The 17,558-nt window shown below is 38.7% G+C and overlaps 1 long non-coding RNA gene across 1 annotated transcript; it reads right to left on the bottom strand.

Moving 5' to 3' along the window:
• Positions 1–647: 647 nt before the first annotated feature.
• Positions 648–15,352, bottom strand: LOC107836076 (uncharacterized). The gene is made up of 2 exons (XR_001661920.1): positions 3,497–15,352; positions 648–1,172 (listed from the first exon to the last, which is right to left on the bottom strand). It is a non-coding gene; the product is annotated as an uncharacterized LOC107836076 (long non-coding RNA).
• Positions 15,353–17,558: the final 2,206 nt, after the last annotated feature.

Below are 17,558 nucleotides of genomic sequence, written 5' to 3'. Positions count from 1 at the left end.
CAATAAACTAATTTATTAATTCACAAATTAATAGTCATTTAAATTTTATTTTTAGATGCATTTCTTTATTTCTTCTTCTATATCTATATAAAAATGTTAGTTTAAGCATGCAAGAATGCATTTCCATATTAATTCAAGTTAAAGAAAATTAAAGTTAAAGTAATATATAATGTTTGTTTATTAAAACTAAAATAAATGTCAGTAAATGTGGCTATTTTATGTTTACCCTTTCTTTATATTTCATTCAATCTTGCCCAAACTGTCTAAAATTTACTTTCCTACAGCATAAAACGTTATTAGAATACATTTCATCTTTAGTCTCTTTGTTTTTCTTAATGTTTTTCTTTTCATCTATAAAGCTAATCAGGCAATTGTGAACACCCATGCAAACATCCAGAGCCATTTATTTTTATGAACTTCACTTATTTCATCAGACTCTTTTATCAGATGGCAATGTGTAAAATTATTTAGATTTTTGTTTCTTATTTTTCTTCTATGCTCTTTTTGTGCCCAGAGCAAAGAGGTCAACAAGGAGTTATAGCTCAGTGATCTGCAGTGGTTAAGTCTCTGAGATTCATAGACAGCTGCAATGATAAAGTTCAGTCCAGCAGAATTGCTAGTAGTGCAATAACAGGAAGAGAGGGTCACAATAAAGTTTAGTTTAATGACAAGAACAAATAACTTTAACATTTGGTGGGGTGCACTCAACCCTTTCTCTGGGATCACATCTGATATATCAGCAGGCAACTGGCCGTGACTGCTGGGCGATTGTGCTTGGCACTCTGGCACTGGTGATGCATGCAGGGTCTCGTGGCAGGTGTCCATTTTATAGAGTTATTCAGTTGGAAATGCTGCACTCTGGCGAAGGCTTGGGATGGGAAGGAGTGCCTGGGTAGATTATAGTCATAGCACAGCTGGCAGCTCCCGGGCTCTCCATGCACAACACCGGCCTCCAGCTAACTTTTAGCCTTTAAAAAACCAACAGCAAGTTTTTGAGGAGAATATCAAGAGAAGAGGCAACACACAAAAATCTGCACACACAAAAAAAATATGAAAACAAAGTAGGAATTTAAGTTGTTCAGCTCCTGGTCTTTATTCGTCCTGCTGGTCGATGTAGTGGGACATATTAAGGTCTCTCTTGTAAATGACATCTTGGACCTCAATGAGACAACCTGTACAAATAAAGGAGAAATAAAAATATAAAAAAATAAACTTATTTTTATTTTTTCACTTATCTGATTCGGAACTACAAGGATTTAGATTTTGAAATACATATGTGACAAAACAAATTCATAATACCACTGAGTTAAAAACAATACATTGTATGAAAATATTGCTACTAATGTAACATCTTTTTACTATTTCTAATATTGCTTAGTACTAAAAATAAATTCACCTCTTCATCCCTCATTCAACTCTTTGTTCTAGATTCTTCTGCTGTTGAAGTATTTTTTAATAACGCTGCTTGTATGATTTTAAAAAATATGTAGCAGTCAAAAGATCTTTTGCACACTGACTGTCCAGTAGGTGGCAGTGTGTGGAATGACACACTGGAGTTCAATTAACAGGTGTGAATGGATATGCCGTCCCCATGCAGGCAGAATTGATTCTGAATAAATATATGTAGATCTAAGAAATGAACTGAAAACATTTTTAAAAAGTCAAAGAAAATATTATTTCTTTATATGACTTGGAACAAGGTAGTGTGTTTTTTTAGCTCAACAAATTCGAGGTTCAGGATTGAATTGAACTGTGAAAGACTGGATCTGAATTAGATTTTGTACAGTGCCTCAGAAAATATTCAGCACTTCACTTTTTCTACATTTTATTTTAAAACCTCGTTCCAAATTGCATTAAATTGTTTTTCCTCAAAATTCTACACACAAACACCAAATTATGTCAATGTTGAAAAATGTTTCAGATTTTTTGCTCATTTATTAATAGAAAACCGACAGATCACATTTATGCAACATATTCACAACCTTTGATTAAGACTTTGTTGATCCACCTTTGGCAGAAATTACACCCTCAAGTCTAAGATGCCACAATCTTAGCACACAACTTATCTTTTGACAGTTTCTCCTATTCTTCTTTGCAGTTTTTCTCAGTCTCCATCAGGTTGGATGGGAGACATCCATCAGCCATTTTCAGACCTGGGTTGGTCCAAACTTCTCCCATTTACGAATGATGGAGGCCGCTGAGTTCACTGAGACTTTCAACGCAGAAGAAATATTTCTGTATCCTGCCACAGCTTTGTGCCTCAGACCAATCCTGTCTGATCGTTGTACAGACAGTTCATCTGAGTTCATGCTTGGTATTTCACTCTGACATTTACTGTCAACTGTGGGAACCTTACTTAGACAGGTGTGGACTTCCCAAATCAAGTCAAATCAACTGACTTTACCACAGCTGGAAAGTAGAAACAGCTCAATTTAAGCTTTCTGTCAAAGGTTGTGAACATTTATGTGAATGTGATTTCTTGGTTTTCTGTTTTCTATGACTTTCCAAAACATATCGTCACATTGTCGTAATGGGGTATTTTTTGTAACAATTTTGTGGAAAGAGATTAATTTAATATAATTTGGAAAAAGGCTAACATAAAATGTGGAAAAAGTGAAATACTGTGATTACTTTCTAAATGCACTGTAATTGTATTAAAAGTGTGCTGAAACCTATTTTTGACCAAATTTGAAAGCATGTAAATGTAATTTAATTGGATCATATCTTGTGATGTAAAATGAGATGACATTTGTCATGAATATGGTCACATAAAAAAACTGAATTAGAATAAACTTTTTTTCTTTTTTCTTTTTTTTTAACTTTTGGTATATTTTTAAGCAAAATTTGATCAATAAAGGAATTAAGCATGTTTGTCTTTGCTGGAGCTCTATTTTTTTCTGCCGGCAAATTAATGTTAAGCTTGTCTCACAAGCTGTTCTGTTTCACATCAACATGTTAACAACAGGAGCATGCACAGAGCGCTGATGAGAACATTTTATGGATCATAACAATATTCAATTTGCTGCCACAGCACCCTTTGACAGGGTATTTAGCCTCAGTGAGTGATGGGCGCTGATGGCCCTGAGGTGTTGCTGATGGCTGCATGGGTTTGCTGGGCAGCTGCTGGTTTTTGGTGCTGGATCAGGGAGTTCAGGCTGGCGGCCATATTTTCAAAATCAGCAGGAAATTAAGCCTCTGGAGGATTGATGATGAAATACAACATGCACAAATAAGGTTTTAACACCTTACGTCGTTTTACATAAATATTTTTAGCTTTAAAAATGTCAATCATGTTACTCTCTGTTACGACTTCTGCACTACTCCAAGTTGCCGTATTTCAAGTTTATAAAACCGATTTATGATCGCCATTGTTGAATGTAGGCCTCATATGCAGATTCATTTGAGGGATCATTATCCAGAAAGAATGTGGGAGACAAAGTGAAGACAGGCTGGTGACAAATGATCAGGCAGATAATAGGCTGGAAGACACACTTACCATGCTAACAACACGGCACGCAGAATGGACGCGCCCCCTGTCGAAAACAAACAATGTGCTTCCAATCTATCATCGTTGATCCACGTCATCATTACCCCTCGATGGCCGCGCGGACATCAACATGACAATGCAACATGCAGAGGCGACATCAGGGAGAGAGATTATTATCATAGAAAATGCAGCACAAATCTCTTCTGGAGTATAATAGCTAGTGTGGAGAGCAGCAAACAAACAGATTTATGTCTCTGAAGAGGCAGCTTGGCTGAGCAGTGCGTGTGCACATGTATGTGTCTTTGCCTCAGTGCCTATTTGGAAAAGCTTAGCAGGTGAAATGTTGTGTTAATTCTGTACAGGTTGGGCTAATGTCAAGCCCCCGGGTCCTTTTCTGTTGGCAGGTCGGCTGGTGATTAGAGATATAATTAAGAGCAGTTTTGACACAGGCACCGTCCTCCAGCTCCTCCACTGGCCCCCCGGAGCACTTCCCATCTCTGTTTATGGGGCTTCTTCCATTATCTGCCAACAAAAGGAGCCCGCCATGCACAAAACCCCAGCTGGCTCTGACGGGGAGTACACAGCTCCTCTCTGGCGACAATAAAAAGAAACTTGAGTTTAAACAAAAAAAGTTACACCATATTTGCTCAAACTAACTATGATGAAAGGCAATGAAGACAAGGGATCCTCATGTAGGCATCAATATAAATATTACTGGAAGGTCAATTAATATGTAAATTAACTCCTCCATTTAATTAGCTATTTAACTATTTTCCAAGGCAGGGACATATTAAATCATGCTTAAAGACCCCTCTAACTAGCCTCCTGACAATAGTGCTAGGGAGTCGTGGGCTCATAAACTACCGGCTTGACCTATAAAGAGCCCCGAGTCTGCTAATTCCATCTCAGCCTAATTTTATGACTTGCATAAAATAACCATAGTGCAGCTTTGTAGCTGTTAAGAGGATATGGGTAATAAAATGGAGCTGGAGAAAGCATCAGAAATCTCCTCTTCAGTAGTGTCCTCATTTATTATTCTATTATTCTTTGCAGGGTTCCAGGCTCATGTGAAAGACAAATGACCTTATTATATTAAATAATTTGTGAGGATATTAACCGTTAATCACGCATAAACAGCATTTAAAAGGTATTGATTTTCCAGTCCTCTCAACAGCTTGTTAAATTTACGTCCAATAACATGATAATAGATAATCAGGTGAATGATACTCATTTGTAGGGGACAGGGGAAAGGTAATTGGCGCCAGTGACCTTGACTTCAACCATATTTCTTCATCCGGTTGTTTCATGACCTCCGAGCATCTTTCAGCACAGGTCAACAGAGGCTCACAGTGTTGGATGTTGTGTCCTGCTTAAGCAGTCAAACATCAGGTCTGTTTTTACTGCGGATGCACCAATCAGACTTTTCCTGGAAAATACCAATGCTGTTCTAGTACAAAGTATGTTAGGTCACATTGCCAAATCAAATTTTAAATGATTACAATTAAATTTGTCTTACTACAACACCTGAAAGAGAGAAAAAAAGATTATGTAGACGAAAGGTTTGAATGCAACATAAAGGAACTATAAGATTATCTCAGTTTCTGTTCCTGAACTTTACAAATATTCCTGATACAACGGGATGTTTTGTGGTGCATTTGAGGTGCAACTGTGCATCTTGTAACTCATAACTTGTGGGTTCAACTCCAGCTTTCTGCTGCCTAACATCGTTGTGCCTCAAGTTGACTATTTATCTGTGCATTCTCATAGTTTTATGAGACCATTTCTGCTGCTTTAAAACAACTTAAACAAATGTTTGTAAACATATTTGTTCAGGCAAATATGTTTGCAAATCTTTACAGTGTCATTACTTTTCTATTGGATGGATTTTAGCTCATAGCAAACTACAGTGGACTTGTGGTATTTGCAGGGTTCAGGGACCGTTGCTGTCTTTGAATGACCAAAATCCATGAATAATTCAAACCCTCTATAAAACATTTATAACTGCTTATTTTACTAGTTCAAACACCAAATATACCATAACATGGATTAATATGGAAAGTGGAAACCATCTTAGCACTACCACAGCAGCTAAAATCTGCTGTCTTCCTTATCTCTACTTTCAGGGTTTCAGCCAATCAGCAGCAAGGAAAATGAATGGTTCGCCTAGATTGGCTGCTTTGCAAACGGCAGTCAATGGCGTGTCAACAAGCATTGCACCTAGGTATTCCAGCTGAGGTGTAGTTTGTCTTTATATTTTTAGAAAAAAATATCAGCAAATACTTTGAAGTGGCAACTCTGTAAATATTTAAATGTGACTATGCCTGGGTCCATTGTAATCTGTTCCTGTTCTAGTATGGAGTATTTTGAGAACTATACTGAATCATCTTGAGTTTGGCATACATTTGTGTTAAGTTCCCTTCAGACAACAAGTACCAGAACCTTCCATTGTAATTACAACTATAAGTCTTTTGAGGTATGTCTTTAAAAGTTTTGCACATTTAGTGAATTAAATTGTTGACCTTAACTGGATCCTTCTAACACATAACTATGATTTGAACTGTTTCATTATGGCTCTGGTTGTATGTTGAGGGTATTTGTCCTGGTCTAAGGTGAACCTCCTCAAGTCTATTGTAGCTTTTCTTTTTCCTGGATTGCCTGAATTCAGCCCCATCCAAAATCTTCACTCTCCCTGAAGAAGAAAAGAAAAAATCTTAATTAGAACAGTATCTATGCTAAGGTTAAATGAAGCACAACTGGACTGATTTCACTGACGAGGTGATATTTAAAACCAATTACATGACTGCATTTAGTGATATGACATTAAAAGAACTAAACAGAAATGCAAACCTTTCTTATAAAAACAGTGTATGATTATCCTTCCACTTCATACTCACCGTCAGTCTAGTACACAAAATCCAACCAAAATGAACTGAATCTTGCATTTACCAAAAGAAGTTAAAAGGTTATCAACAGTTTTGCAAAGTAGGTAATGTTAGCCCTCCGAACCACAATTATAGTTCTACTTTTCAACTTAATCTGAAGCAACAAAGTTCTGTGTGGAAAGTTTCCTCGTTTCCTAAACTTCATCAGAGGCATCACTCTCTGCTTGGCACTGCTGACAGCTGTATTCTGATCTCCATGATTACTTTTTTGATGCAGTTTTTCCCCCCATCTTTGTGTGTGCGCGCCAGGCATTTCTATATGTCTCCTGACCGCCTGCAGATACCATTTAGATTTGAAAAGTCCTCTAAGTTGCTGTTGGGGAAGCAACTTGCCACAATAATAAATTTGCAGCAGGAAGGAGAGAATAGCAAGTGGCATGCAAATCTGTCTTGGTGTCCCTTTGGGCCCTGGTATTCACTCCGGGAGAAAATGAAGCCATGCTGTGCCAAACACTGTCTCTCTTTCTCCCAGGCTTAATGTTAATTTCAGTGGAGAGACAGCCAAATAGGGTGTCAACTGGTCTTTTTTTCTCCAGCCACACAGGCACAGGGAGGCTTGTTCAGTAGATGGATATGTGAGAGAATGGACTCACACTGCCTACTTGACACAGACTCTCTTGATTCATTATGACAGGCCAATCTTTTATTAGCCTCTGCTTCGTATTCAAACCCCATCGCAAAAAATAGTGAAAAACTGAATTTTTTTCTGCATGAAGCCAGAAGATTTATTAAGCAGCACCTCATCCTGACCCCATCATCTGAAGGCTGATAATTATTTGCTTCTTATTTGTGTTCAGATCTTGTTATCAAGGTCTTATTTGATATCCCTGTCAACTCCTGCACCATTGAGAGATAACCACGCACACCCCTGCGGCTTGCAAATGATTATATAATGAAAAAAAAAAAAAAAGCAGGTACAGTTGGGCTTTCACTTTGTACTTTCATCACTGTTCAAGCGACAGCATTTAAATGATGGCTCTGTAGTTTCAGCAGATTTTAGAACAGTAAAGAAATCTAGAGTTGATGGTAATATAATTCAGTTACTTCATAGTAGCCTGGCTTTCACACTTTGAGGATGACCACAGATAAGATATTAACCTGATATGCAATGGTCAACTCCTCCATGTTGTTAGGTTACCTCATATACAAAATATCTGGGGTTTCAAAATGAGGATATAATTAGATTTTTAAATCTTAGCACAAAGGCAGTTTGAACACAACAAACTGACTTGTTCACTTTACTTAGACATTTACCTGAAATATCTTATTTCAAATTAAAAAGAAAAAATGTAATTTGTTTCTAAAAATCTGAATTAGGAGTAACATATAAAGTTTGATTTTAAAATAATAAAATGGCAAATGCCCTGTGTTTATACTGTATATGCATTGGCATATCAAAGTATATTGAGGATTTATACCCTTCTCAAAAAACAAGAAAAAGGATTTTTTTGGCATTACTGCAATCAAACTTATTTGTATCTGCTGAGCAGTTTTATTTTTACAAAAGCTTTGTGGTTTTAATGGGTTTTTTTTCCATTTGCTGAGCTGTATGTGCCATGTGCAGATCAAGAAGATACAGTAAACACTGCATTGAAGCTGGAACTTTAACCTGTTTTAACATATACTACTGTAAGTATTAGTTTCAAAGGTTTTGCATTAAAAAAAGAGTTGAAAAAGTGTTTCTTCTGTCAAAATGTATTTATTTTTATTTTGCCCTTTGAAATGCCATAATTTGTACAAAACAATGCTTTTTGTCTGACTGCATCGATTTTAAAATTTTGATCAGATGTTCTGATCAAATATGAGTAATTACTCAGATGACTACTTTTTACTTTTACTTGAATAAAAACAAATAAAAATGTGTTGAAGTAACATTACTTTTACTTTAATATAATTTTTGGGTATTCTACCCACCTCTGTTCAGAGGCAATGCTTTTAGAGCCGGCATCCTGAAGATCAGCAGTAACAGTGTAACTGATTCTGTGCTGGTGGATGGATGTGCTCTGGTGTTGGGCAAGAGGGGTAAACTGTATTGATTCTGATCAAGTCTCATTTTTGTAAGCAGACGGCACTTCACGCTGTGTTTGGGTACCTTTTTGATGGCCTTGACAGATTCTGCTGAATGCTGTCAGAGACTATTTGGAAGGCTGGACAAGGCTGGAGGAGCAAACGGGGTGTGGAGGGAAGAAGAAGAGAAGAAACAGGAGGAAGAGGAGGAGGAACAGAGAGAAGAGCTGAAAGGAAAAGGAGGAGGGAATCTGTTCATCTCAGTGCAGCCTGGTGACAATTGCTTCGGCCTTGGAATCAATTCCGTCTGTTTACAGACCATTTCACTGTCTTTTACCTGCAACATCGCTTGTGTCAGTCTCATTAATACCCCTAGATATATAATGGTTGAATTAGCATAATGGCTGAAGCAAAACCCTGGACTGTTAGCACATAAGAAATGTCAACACGTTCTCTTCACTAACCCAATTAGAGACCATTAACGGGCTCTCTCAGCAGCAGACATCAGCAAAGTTAAAGACAATTCCAAACAGCATCCCTCCAGCCCATTTATTCACCAGATGACCCATAGTAAATGAAATGTTAGTAAACACTCAGCCAACTTAAAATTCAGCTGGTTCATCTTCAGTCTGCAAGTGTCCTAAGCTTACAAGGTAAATTGCTTATCTGGTGTTGTCCAGATGGGACATAAAAAAAAAAACAGATCCTACCAGTGTAAATCAAACACTCTAAAGATTAAACATGAACTACAATTTTTCCTTATGAAAATGTCATCACACAGCAAGATAAAAGCGAAAAAAGGTAGGCAGGCATTTGCCGATCATTGAGTCAACCATTTAAACATGCGTTTGCCATGCTTGGCAAGATTTAACAATCTCAGATGCATATTTAGTGGTGGGCTATTAACTTTTTTCAATTAATGGGTTGAAATGTTTCAAACAATCCCAGGGAGTCTGCAGGCAGCTGGTCATCTCGAAAATGTTTACAAATTAGCTCAGAGGTAAAAACAAGGTTATTTTTTTAGGGCAGGTAGGAAAGATGTCTCCCAAAGGAACCTGCACTGGAGTTACAGGCAGAGTCTGTGATTGCATAACGTAGAGGGTGACATACCTGAAGATATATAATATTCCCACAATGCTACTGATTGAAAAATGGATGATTGAAAAATAACTGTACACAGTACCATGTAAAAGAAATTACAGCCCTTGAAATTGTTCACATTTTTTCATGTTACAAACACAATTACTTTTGATTATACAGCACAGACCAATGCAAAGATTTGTATAACTTTGAAGCAGGGGTTAAATTAAATATGGCTTTCAACTGTGTAGAAATACAAAATATAAAAAAATGTGTCATATAATAAATACTTTGTAGAACCACCTCTTGCTGCAACACGATTTCTTTGGGGTGGAGGTGACTGGATAAAGAACAGTTGTTGTCTTGCCACAGAACCTTAATTGAATTTTGGTCTGGAGTTTCTGGTCTCACTTCACACACTGATGTACTCTAATCTAAACTTTTAAACTGTTGTGCCTGTATGTGTCATTTTCCCAGTCAAGTGGGAAGATGTGTTCTTACACCCTCTTGCATTGCATAAAATATTTTATGTCAACCAATTTCTTGGTAGTTTTATTTCAAGAAAAACAGCATGTATCTAATAAAACAGATGATCAAGCTAGGCATGCTTTCATTAGCCTCTCCATTGCCGTCATCAGCCTACACCACACTTCAGATTTATTTGTAAACATGTATTTTTTTGTAAAATTGCATCATTTTTGTCTTCTGTTTTAATTATACAAGCAGCAGATCTATTGCACGACAGGTTTATAACATATCGGTCACTGACACAGCTACCAGGTGTTGGCTCATGTCTGCATCAGAATGCAGCCCACTGTCTGCTGCCCAGCACTCTCTTCAGCTTTGCGTCCAGGCAGCGATGATAAGTCACCCAGCCAGCCGGTATTGATTGGGGGGGTCCTCACGCCTTATACAACGGCGAGAAGGGAGGTGAATGATTGTGTTTTACAGAGAACATTATCGCTCTACTCAACGCAGGAATGCCAATGGAATTTCTTTGCTCTGGAAATGGAGACGACCACCCAGGCTGGAAGTATATGACTTGACCCACTGAAGCGCTAAGTCCAATTTGAAAGCCAAATTGTAAGGCAAAGAGCAGAGTGGGAAAAAGAGAAATGGTTACAGTTTGCCTGGTGAATTTTCTCCCTTTATCTCTGACCGTTCTACATAATACTACTCTTTCTAGAAAAGCACAAAAGCATTGGAACAAATTGCCTTTACCCGCACGTGTTCTAGTTGGCTCAACTTGAACAGAACAGGAGAAACTGTCTCCCTTTAAAGTTGATTGGTTGTGCTGTGTGTCTCTTTGACAGACTGGTGACCTGTCCATGGCGTACCCCACCTTTTGACCACTGACATCTGCAAGCAGGTGTAGACAGTGAATGGATGTTTATTTAAAAAACAATAGTAAAAATGTATTTTTAAATCAACTTAATGTTATTCATGCAAATGATGAGTGTAAATGACATTCCTACCAGCACTGCACACCAGGATATTTAAAGTCTGCATAGCTAATTTAAAGGATGAGTAAAAAGATTAGATGCTTCCATGCATTCGACCCAGAGTATGGACAAATGTATTGCTTAACACAATCTATTTATACAACTTTTCAGACCAATAGTTTTTTTGCCAAAACACTTGTCTAAGCATAGCTTTTTGTTTTTAGTAACTCTGGAAGCAGATTAGCTGAGAATCAGTCTGAAAGCTGGAGATTGCCCCAGCTGATAAAAGTTGCTCAAACGTGAAGGTGTTGTCGACTGTCTAATCCTTTCTGCAGCCTTTTTCCTCTCCAACTTCTTGACTCCTCTTGTATTCTCCCTTCTCGTCTCCTCTCTCCCTCTTTTTGCTTGATCATTTTTTACCTAAATAAAGCTTGTACACTCTCAGAGTAATCAGGCAAGAGTACCCGGACCTAATAGACTCACGAAAACTCCCTTATCAGCCAGGTGCAATCTGAGGCTGCTGCCGCTTAACAAGGAATTAAACATTTTTTCTACGCTGCTGCCAGCACTCTAATTGATTGATGCTAAAAGTTTGGAAAATAAAAGCCTGGTACGTTGAATGAGGTTCTGCTTCCGAGGCCCTGCCGGACCCCACTGAGAGAGGAATCCTGGATTAGAAGTGGCAGTTCACATTTTCGGCATCAGCCAGCCCTGTCATCTTGGCCAAGCCAGGAATGCGCGTGTCGGTGTGCACGTGTGAATATGTGTGCGTGGCATGCATGCCTGCCACATCACATGGAGAGCAGCGGCTGAAAGACACATGTATTTGAAATAAGGGAATCAATAGAACACTTAATGAACAATTAGGAGAACAGCTGTAGGCCTGTCAGACACCCATCTGCACACAGATCTGCTCTGAGAGAGCAGGATTGAGAGTGAGGCCTTGCTGCAGCTCCCAGGCTATCGCCTCAGGACATGTGCAACCCCACTTTAGCCTATCTACATCCATTTTCACCTCGCCTCCCTCCCTTCGCTCCAAGCTGTGGGAGCCAGGCCTAATTTAGCCGAGCAGACCTCCATCTCCTTTCATCCCTCATCTCGCATTAGCAGGAAAACCCACTAAAGATATGGAAATGGCACAGGACATCCTTCAGGGTTGTGTCAGGGGAGGGGAGGGAGATCAATAAATTTGACAATCCATGGCATTTAATTAAAATGGCTGCCGGAAGCTAGGCAGTTTGTTTTTCTGTGTGGAACCCAGCCTGGCGATTATTGCTCAAATGAATACATAAGTATATTCATAAGCACCATGTACATTAAATCCACCTCACAGCTTGAGAGGGCTTGGAGGGAGGACCTTTCAACTTTCAACGCTGAATGAGCAGCCAGACACACAAAATTAATATCTCCACTTGTGCCCCCAGTGACTTTTAACGTATTCTTGATGCATAAAGAGATATCCCCCCCAACGAGGGCGCTGACAAATGAACATCGACCACAGTCAGCTCTCCTGATTTGCCAGTCTGTGACAGTGGTGACCTTATGTGCCAGTCAGGACGAAAAATAGTCAACAGTAAACGCACTCTGACAGAGGTTTTGGATAGATAGGTTCAGCCTTCATCTGGTCGTCTGACATTTTTACATGTAGATCAGCAGGCTATGACGGACAGGCATTACGGTGCACTAAGCACAAGGATCTGAGAAGGGCTTCAGTGGGTGGGCAAAGCCTGATAATTGACCTTGTACAGCCTTTCTGTCGTTCTTTATTAAAACTTCATTTAAAGAAGAACAACCCCGGGTGGGTGCTGCCGATGACTCCCGTTTCCCGTTTCTCCCGTTTCCTCAGCAGCCATAATGGATTACACGGGAATCTATTATGCATTCCACACAAGGAAGAAGAAGGGCTCAAAACCTGCTTAAAAATATATTTTTAGTACTGAAAATTAATGTGTTCACACAAGCCACTGAATCATTTTAAATGTTCTTTTTTAGTATATTAGGTATATGTGTTGAAAAGACCTATATTTCAATAAGGCCATGGGCCCAGTGGTGTGAGAGTAATGGGTGTGCTAATTTATTCATGATTTTAGCTGTGTCGTTATCCCTGACATTTTTTTCTTCTTCTTCTTCTTGAACAGTGTATACTGGGCGTTTCACATCTAAATTGTTGTGCAAAACTATTATAGTAAATAACACCATAGAAATGAGACTACCGTACATAACTGTTTTGTGCAACATCTGGTACGTTAGTGCAGTTCTGTGCTTTTATGCAGATCTTTTCTGAAGTTGTAAGAAGTCATGTTACGCAAACAGCAAACATGTCAAAGCAGGCGCTCTCGGTAGGTGAGACCAAAATGGAACTTTTTTTAAAATCATACCATCAGGTTTGGACAGGTGATTTTAAAAATACAACTGGTTAAAATGACAAGCTGCTCCATTTAACATGTAATAGTATTGTAACTAATTTATTCGATTTAAAAAAAAAATAATGTAACAAATCACATTTAGTTTTGTTATACTAAATGGGTGACCCTTGAATTTACAGGATGCCACTTGATAAGTAGAGACTAGAGTAACTAGTTCGATCTGATAAGGTGTATGTCTTTTTCTAAGTGGTGCAATTTTCTAATGTTGATATTTTTATAAAAGGTGAAGAAAATTACATTGCTTACTTTGATCTTGACCCAGTTTTAGATTCAAATTTTAACTTAAAAAAAAAAAGGTTAATCTGTTGAAACTTCAGATTTTTATTACTGTATTATCAGTAGGGGACAGAGTTAATGTTGGTGAAAGAACACTAAAATCTAAAACTTCAAGTAAAAAAGGCATTGCACAATCATAATAAACTGTATCAAAAACTAATTTTACATGTATTTTTAGTCTATTTTTTACTTCTAAAATTTTAAATGCTTTTCCTATATGCAAGTTCAGACCCTCACATTCAACTCATTAGATCTTTTGGAATATCCTCACTAGGAGACTGCACCATGTCAAAACCTAAATATTGCAAAAGATTTACACATGTCCATTTTATCACTGCTGCAGTTATCCCTGCTGTATTGTAGAGAATTAAAAAAAAATTAATAATTCTTTGCACTCTTTCAATGTGAACAGACTTGCTCACACAGCATGGCGAAGCTTTAGTATTTGTCTTGGCCAATAGTCGAATCATTGTCCACTCAAGAGTTTCAAAATACAGAATGATTATCATGTGTATAATTTTTTACAGTTCTAATTTCTGAGGTATTAAAAGGTTAGATTGGACTATTACGACGACTGTGAGCACAGGTGCTGATTAAGTTGATTCACTGAGGAAATTACAACCAGATCCCCTTTAATTACTGTGGGTTTTATTGCAACTGCGTAGTAATGAAGCACGGGGCCTGCAGGAGTTTTGGATGGAGATGAGATTGCAAAGTAGCACACAGAGACACATTTTTCAGGGGGTGGGAGATCTCACTCTCACACACGCAGCTAGATCCACACACACAATCGAATAAAACTCGAGTGGAAAAAGCTCACATCAGAAACTCTTTTCTCTTGATTTATGGTTGTCTGTCCCCAACACATAATCCTCCACACACATGCCTCTGTATGTCATTAACCAGGTGTATGTTAAGGAATGATAACCAGGCAGAGCTTGCTTGCCTACTGCATGGCAGAGACTGATGCCAAAAGTCAGGTATGACTGTTCCAGAGGGTTTGTGGAGGATGATACACTCTCCTTTATTCAAAGCATGTCCCGCCATATGCATTTTAGACACAAAGACAGGCTGACAACCTCCTAACCTCCAACATCGGCATTCACACGTACACACAGCACACTTGCCGCCCTCCCCAACACTGGCATGCAATAAGAAACAAGTCGACAGCTACACAGCAGGCAATATCCCCCCGCCTTCAGCCTCGGCACCGGCTTCGGATGCATCCGGTTAGTAAAAGCTGACAGAGGGCTGGCCATGCCTCAGAAAACAGCAGAATGAGGAATTTCGATGTTCCTCCACATCACCCCTGAGATGCAGGAAACATGGGATTGCACAGGCTCCCCTCACACACAACCCGTAATGTGTTCCCAAGATTCTCTGTCACCAGGAATGGAAATCGAAAGCAGTACACACATCCGTTATCTAAATGTTAACTCCAGTGCCCTTCTTGTTGTCACAGCCTGGTGAGGTTAGCCAACGGTAGGTGTGAAGCTTTGCTTTGGGCCCCTACCACAGGAAGCCTCTCTCTGTTGTAACATAGAAAGAATCTGCAAACCCATACATTAGACACAGTCGTCAATTATTTTTAAGATAAAGTAGATTTTACAAAAGGTCCAATTACACATATAGAAGATATCCAAAATGGAAATCTTGACTTGTTTGTATTTCCATGGTTTGTGAAAGCTCATAAATTGGACATTGCACTTGCTGAGGCAACCAAACACCATCTTAAGTTTCCTAAACTTAGGATTTTCTCAGTCTAAATTCAAAGACACCAAATTGTCAGAATTTGGAACATCCTTATCTTTTCCTTAACCTCAAAAATGGAAGGAGTACATGTTTACATATATATAATTCTATGTCATTCTCATCTCATGTACAGCTATTTATTGCAAAATTTTAGGAACACAAAATAACTCATCTAAGGTATTGCGTCAAATAAATTATTCAATTTGGACAAAGTAGATGTGGGACAAAATTCCAAGATTGCCTTAATCATTGAAAAATCCTATTTTATTGCACCAGGTTAAAAACATCTTAAAATAATTGCAAATTAATCAGGGGAAAAGAGAGATAAAGACAAAATTTAAAAAAATAATTTAGCTATATCAGGACTGTAAAAGCAGTCCTGAAATGTATTTATTTAGTTATTCTTACAATATATAGTCTTACAATAATTTGTTCATTGTACCTTCAAAAACAATTTCTTGTTAATTTGTTAATTTTAAGTCATCCGATGATCTGATTATAAAATACTCTGGCTCATCAGCTCAGCAAAACATCAACCATATTCCTTGCTCCCTTCCAGAATTATCTAAAGTTGAAACAAACACTTTACCCCCCAGACGTCAACCCCATACAGTTTTTCTGTTGGTGCAAAACGATCCAGATATTCAGCTCTGGTTATGCCACAAAGCACATTTTTAACCAGAGAGGGAAAAAGGTGAGGGACCTTTGACCTGTGTGCTGTAGGTCATGTTCACGGGGTAGAACGCCCTTAAAGCTGTCTTGTGTGGTGCTGATTAATCACAGCATCATGACATTTGTCTGGCTTCAGCCCAGAGGAGATGTGTTAGGCATGCAGTGCCTCAGCACTTCTCCAGGAGCTTGTGTTTGGCGGGTGTGGGGGTGGAGGGCGTTGCAGGAGACGGGTGGAGACAAGTGGACAGTTGCACGGGCAGACTTAAGACTCCGAACGCAGTCCGATGCAGCGCAGGCGGTATTTACGCTCCGACGGCTGCGGGATCTGGGAGCTGGGTATATTTAGCCGCCTAGAGATCACGCCGAGATGAGATTTCAAAGTGAAGTACCTGTTTGAAGATGCATGGCATTCCACAAGGGTGGGCAAGGGCTACTGGGTATAAATCTAGCGCCCCTGCACCTGGTGTGAAGTCAGGGAGGGAGTGTGACACCTAAGATTTAGAATGTCTAACACACAAGCTGTACATGTGTAAACTACACATTCATCTATATAAATTTACACGCTCCTGAGAAATGGAAAAAAAAAAAAAAAAAAAAAATCACTTTTTTCCTCAATAGACACACATGCACACTGTGGGTGTAGGATTTTACTTTAGTAGCAACCAATTCACCTGGATGTTCAAGCAATCCATCAGTGTCTGATCTTACATTGAGGAGAATCTGAGAACCTCACTTTGCTCTTTAAAACATGGAAGTAAGGCAAATTGTAATTTGTGACTGGTAAGTTTTGCACCCTTACATCACACGCTCACTACTACAAATTTGACTTTATATGCCTGGCAACAAGACAGCCACATTTACTTTTCAATAATTTTCTAATCTGTAAATTTGAGGTTAAGAACTCAAAATAAAATTGAGCTAGTATTTGTTGGTCCCAGATCTCATCTTTAATTTCAGGCTCAACTGCCAGATACCTCAATGTTTCTTTCCCTAGAAAGCACACCTTGTGCTTATACTTCCTGTATGGATTCAGAACTGAACTCATTTAACCTCCCAATATACTGATTTCTAAAAAGAATCCATGTTTGCATCTAGCTTGTTTTATAAAACCCACTACTCATTTATTGCAATTCTCTTGCTCCTGTGACAAATATTCATAGATCCTTGTAAATACAATGCAAGGAAAGTCAACTCTCAGATCTCCAGGCCTGGAGAACAAATGAGTGTTTCATGTTTCGGACAAATATCCCTCATGTCTCCTCCTATCCACACTTTTAATCTCCCAAATAGAGGAATGTCTCTATAGATGCTTTGTGTTTGGATATTTAATGTCCCTGCTCTATCTGCAAAGTCTGTTGCTAGGCCAAAAAACAGACATCAGGCAGAAGATCTAAACGATGCCTTTGTGTCCAGGGTGAGAACAAATGAGGCACTCTTAATCCGTCTCCATCCATCCTCACCTTTGCCCTGACTT

The sequence above is a fragment of the Poecilia formosa genome, unplaced genomic scaffold (genome assembly GCF_000485575.1).
Source record: "Poecilia formosa unplaced genomic scaffold, Poecilia_formosa-5.1.2 Scaffold38, whole genome shotgun sequence".
NCBI lineage: Eukaryota > Metazoa > Chordata > Actinopteri > Cyprinodontiformes > Poeciliidae > Poecilia > Poecilia formosa.
This window is presented reverse-complemented; position numbering and strand designations above follow the sequence as displayed.